We start from the raw sequence: 5785 nt of genomic DNA, 5'->3' as shown, positions 1-5785 counted from the left end.
GAAATTATACAACCACTTACAGCACATTCCCACATGGGTTCTTGTTGGCAGAGGATTATTCAGGAAACTCTCCAAGTGTGTGACAACAGATCTTCTTTATTCAGGAATAATCAAGAACAATATGCTTAACCTCTTAACCCCCAAGGGTGGTTTGCGCGTTAATGACCGGGCAAATTTTTACAATTCTGACCACTGTCCCTTTAAGAGGTAATAACTCTGGAATGCTTCCATGGATCCCAGTGATTCTGACATTGTTTTCTTGTGACATATTGTACTTCATGTTAGTGGTAAAATTTCATATAACTTGCGTTTATTTGTGAAAAAAATGGAAATTTGGCTAAAATTTTGAAAATTTTGCAATTTTCCAACTTTGAATTTTTATGTCCTTAAATCACAGAGATATGGCACAAAAAAACTTAATAAGTAACATTTCCCACATGTTTACTTTACATCAGCACAATTTTGGAACCAAAATTTTTTTTGTTAGGAAGTTATAAGGGTTAAAAGTTGACCAGCGATTTCTCATTTTTACAACACTATTTTATTTTTAGGGTCCACGTCACATTTGAAGTCACTTTGAGGGGTCTATATGATAAAAAAATACCCAAAAGTGACACCATTCTAAAAACTGCACCCCTCAAGGTGCTCAAAACCACATTCAAGAAGATTATTAACCCTTCAGGTGCGTCACAGGAATTTTATTAACTTTTTTTCACAAAAAAAATTACTTCAGGTCCAATTTTATTTATTTTACCAAGGGTAACAGGAGAGATTGGACTGCAAAAGTTATTGTGCAATTTGTCCTGAGTACGCTAATATCTGATATGTGGGGGGGAACCATGGTTTTGGTGCATGGCAGAGCTTGGAAGGGAAGGAACTGCCTAAACAGTGGAAACCCCACACAAGTGATCCCATTTTGGAAACTAGACCCCCCCAAGGAACTTATCTAGATTTGTGGTGAGAACTTTGAACCCCCATGGGCTTCACATAAGTTTATAATGTACAGCTGTAAAATAAAAAAAAATAATTTTTTCCACAAAATGATCTTTTCACCCCCAATTTTTATTTTCTCAAGGGAAACAGGACCCCAAAAGTTATTGTGCAATTTGTTCTGAGTATGCTGATACTCCATATGTGGGGGTAAACCACTGTTTGGGCACATGGCAGAGCTCAGAAGGGAAGGAGAGCCATTTGACGCAAAATTGGATGGAATTGAGATTGGGCGCCATGTCGCGTTTGGAGAGCCCCTGATGTGCCTAAACAGTGGAAACCCCCCACAAATGTCCTCATTTTGGAAACTAGACCCCCAAAGGAACTTATCTAGATGTGTGGTGACCATTTTGAACCTCCAAGTGCTTCACAGAAGTTTATAATGCCCGGGCGTGAAAATAAAAAAATCATAATTTTTCCACAAACATGATCTTTTAGTCCCCAAATTTTTTATTTTCCCTAGGGTAACATGAGAAATTGGACCCCAAATGTTGTTGTCCAATTTGTCCTGAGTATGCTGATACCCCATATGTGGGATAAAACTACTGTAAGGGCACACGTTGGGGCTCGGAAGGGAAGTAGTGACGTTTTGGAATTGTCATGGTCTGCTGAGTTTCTGGGATTAGGTGGTTTTAGGGTTAACCTGATATCAAATATAACACCCAGACAGCACGCATGCTGCCGGGGTGTTATTATAGTGCCACCCACGGAGAGGGAAATGTCAGATTTAGAGAGGTTAGTAGATGGCGGGAGTAGAAGAAGTTCAGTTTTGGAGAGTTTGAGTTTCAGATAGAAAGCAGACATGTTGGCGACTGTGGACAGACAGTCACTGGCGTTTTGTAGTACAGCGGGGTAAGGCCGGGGAATGACTTGTATAGTTGTGTGTCATCAGCATAAAGATGGTATTGAAAGCCAAATCTTCTGATGGTCAGTCCAATTGGGGCCATGTAGAGAGAGAAGAGAAGGGGGCCAAGGACTGAGCCCTGAGGTTCCCCTGACAGTGAGAGGAAGAGGAGATGACGTGGAGCCAGAGAACAAAACACTGAAGGAGCGGTCAGAAAGATAGGAAGAGAACCAGGAGAGAGCAGTGTCCTTAATGCCTAGTGACTGGAGCCTAGAGAGTAGGAGATGGTGGTCAACAGTGTCAAAAGCTGCAGATAGGTCAAGGAGAATGAGCAGAGAGTGGTCACCGTTACGTTTTGCTGTGAGAAGGTAATTGGTCACTTTGATGAGTGCAGTATCAGTCGAATGTAGGGGGCAGAAGCCGGACTGTGAAGGGTCTAGAAGGGAGTGGAGAGGTAACAGGTAAGGCGGGAGTAAACTAGGTGCTCCAAAAGTTTAGAGATGAAGGGGAGATTGGAGACTGGTCTGTAGTTGTTTGTGCAGGATGGGTCGAGAGTGGGTTTCTTTAGTAATGGAGTAACGATGGCGTGTTTGAAGGAGGATGGGAAAATGCCTGAGGAGAGGGAGAGATTAAACATTGCAGTTAGGTGAGTTGTGACGACTGGAGAGAGAGGCTGGAGGAGATGTGAGGGAATGGGGTTGGTAGTGCATGTAGTCGGACGAGAAGAAGAGAGGAGTCTGGAGACTTCTTCTTCTGTGATGGGATCAAATGTGGAAAATGAGCCAGGGGAGATGCAGGAAGGGATGGGAGTCACAGCACTTGGTGGTTGGGAGCAGATTTCCTGATGGATATTATCTATTTTTTCTGTGAAGTGGGAGGCCAGGTCATCAGCACAAATGTCTGTGATAGGGGCTTGTGCTTTTGGCCTGAGGAGGGAGTGAAAAGTGTTGAAAAGTTTCTTGGGGTTGTTGGCTAGTGAGGAGATCAGGGTGGTGAAGTAGGTCTGTTTGGCGAGGAGAAGGGCAGTGTTATAGGTTCTTAACATAAATTTGAAGTGGATGAAGTCTTCAGGTGTGCGGGTTTTTCTCCATAGGCGTTCAGCACTCCTAGAGCATCGCTGGAGGAGTCGAGTTTGCGATGCGAGCCAGGGCTGTTTTACTCTGTGCTTGGAGGTTCTGAGGGTGATCGGTCCTACTAGGTCAAGGGTGCTTCTAAGAGTGTCGTTGTAGTGATGAACAGACAGATCAGGACAGGAAAAAGAGGAGACTGGGGATGAGTGTAGGGAGTCTGAAAGTGTCTGAGGGTTAATGGCTTGTAGATTTCTGACTGTGTGGTAGGTGGGAGTGAGCTGGGGTGGGCGAGGATTTGAGAGTGTGAAGGGGAGTATGTTGTGGTCAGAGAGTGGAAGCGGTGAGTTATTTAGGTGGGAGATTGAACAGAGCCGGACAAAGACTAGATCAAGGGTGTTACCGCCCTTGTGTGTCTCAGAGGTTGAAAGCTGCAATAGGCCTAGAGAGGTGGTTAATGGTAGAAGCTGGGATGCAGATGTGGAAGTAGGGCGGGTAATGGGGATGTTGAAGTCTCCCAGGATAAGAGTTGGCAGCTCTGAGGACATGAAGTGCGGCAGCCAGGCAGAAAAGAGGTCAAAGAAGTGGGTGGGTGAGCCTGGGGGCCGGTATATGACCGCTACTCTGAGGGAGAGGGGACGGAAGAGCATGATGGTGTGGACCTCAAAAGAAGGGAATGAGAGTGATGGAACTGGGGGAATGACCTGGAAAGTGCAAAAGGCGGAGGGGGAATTTTAAAACCAACTGTAAAACCAGAAAGCAACAATGCCGCTTTTTCCTTAACTGGGTACCTATTTAGATAGTGGACCATCTTTGCTAACTTCACCGGAGTCTCCCCCTTGAGAATTGCCCCCCCCGACTTAGGCTTTCCTTTCTTAAAGCATTTTGCAGCCCCGTGTGAGGCCCCGTTGCAATGGGAGCAGAGGTGCTTGAACTTACAATTGGCCCCAAACCTACACTGACCGTCTTTGAACTGCCAATACAAACCTGACTTGTGACCCCCCCGCCTGACCTCCAGACCCCGAAGTGGACGAATGACTGTTGGCGTGGCCGGAATATCCGGCCCCACCCTGAAAGGAATTACCAGGTCTATTCGCTGCCGTGTTCTTTAACCACAGGCCTATATCCTTCTGATCCCACCGAATTGCCGGTCTTATCGCCTTACGCTGCCGAAACCGCTCATCGTAACGGAGCCAAGCCTGACCGCCATAACACCTGTGATCTTACCCGATGGAATCCATGTAACAAAAAAGGGAGGAACACCACTCTGGCGCCTTTTCCCCAATTACGCTTGCCAATATGGCAAAAGCCTGAAGCCAATTAACAAACGTTTGAGGGATCAAACGCCACCTGCGCTTCTCCTCTTCGCCCTTCTTACTATCATCCTTTTTCCCTTTGTCTAAATTGAATTTCTCTAAAGGAAGCAAGGAAAAAATCTCCACATACTCATCCTTCCATATCTTTTCCCACACTTCCTTCTTTAAATGTTCCCCCAATGGTCCCTCAAAACAGACATACACCTCCCCATGAGCCCTATCATCCAAATGGATCCGGCACTCCTTTTCTTTTTCCGTCTGCACAGACTCCGGTGCCGGAAGGCTAACTGAAACTACAACTGACCTGTTCGGACAAAACGCCCCCCCCCGGATAACGGAGCCATCCACGCCGCTAAATGCCTCGGCGCTGCCACCCCCTCTCCAACCGACAAAGCAAATCCCCCACGCTTGACAACACTTCACCTACGGATGGATTCAAATCAGTCCCCGAACCACCTGAACCCCTGCCCTCTGCCCCAATACCATGACTTACAACTGGGACAGGGGACACCTGCAACTGTCGAGACGAACAAAACATGGACCTATACTCACCAGGCTGCAAGGGGGCTGTGATCCCTCCAGCCGGCAGAGCGGACTCCTGACAACTGTCTGTCCTGACATCCGGAGGCCCCAAGCCAGAAGACAGCACCCCAGAGCTTGCAAGTTCCCCAGGCGAACGGTCCGACTGGGAAGGAGAAACCCCAGATCACTGTACCGGACCAACAAGCAGAGCCTGTGCTGAACCGTCCGCAGCACTCAGCCTGGCGTCCGTGACCCCAAGCCTCGGTCTACTGGGTCCTTCCAGGCCCCCCTGAAGCGGTACGGCAGCCCGCTGGTGCTGAAGCAAGGGCTGACACCGCTCTGTCTGACTGCGACGCGCCCGCAGCAGGTATGAGTCCATGGCCCCCTCTTCATCCCATAGGCATCGCAGCAGATCGCGATGTTGGAGCGACGCAGCGGCGTCCCCTGCTGACGTCAGGATTCCCAGCATGCACGGCGCGTGTAGGCTCTGCCCCCCGGCCACCTCACGCTGAAGGCCTAGGCACCGTCGCCGATGGGCCTGGCTATAGGATTCCTCCCAGACCGAGGCTGGCTGGCGCGTGAATTTATCGGTGCCCAGCCTGGAGGGTCCCTGGAGGGGCTCCTGCGCCTCCGCCGAGTCTCAGGGGCTACGTCGGGCGACAGCCTCTCCAGAGGCCTCGCGCGGCGAGGACGCCGCTTGCATGCAAGGGGCTCTCCCACTGGACCCGACGTTCTCAAGATGCCAGCGATCTGTTCCTCCAGCCATCCTTGAGGCTGCGATGTGGCAGCAGCCCTCAGACTCTCCAGTAGCCGGTCGACCTAAGCCATGGTGGTGTTGGAGGGACCGAATTCTACCAGGGAGAGCGGGAAATGGTAAGTCCCACCCCCAACCCTGGCTTAATAACGGCCCCCACTAAACCGCCCCCTAATTAATATCCCCTATCCTCACCCCCCCATTGTCATGCCGGCCTCCACCCACGCCTGGGTGGTGGGGAGGACCCGGCTCTTGCTCCGGCCTTCACTATCTGATTAGCACAGGCAAATCA

This window comes from Dendrobates tinctorius, unplaced genomic scaffold (genome assembly GCF_039654945.1).
Source record: "Dendrobates tinctorius isolate UK_male_01 unplaced genomic scaffold, ASM3965494v1 ptg000004l, whole genome shotgun sequence".
In the NCBI taxonomy this organism is placed as follows: Eukaryota; Metazoa; Chordata; class Amphibia; order Anura; family Dendrobatidae; genus Dendrobates; species Dendrobates tinctorius.
The sequence above is the reverse complement of the archived record's forward strand: the minus strand, read 5'-3'. Positions refer to the sequence as shown.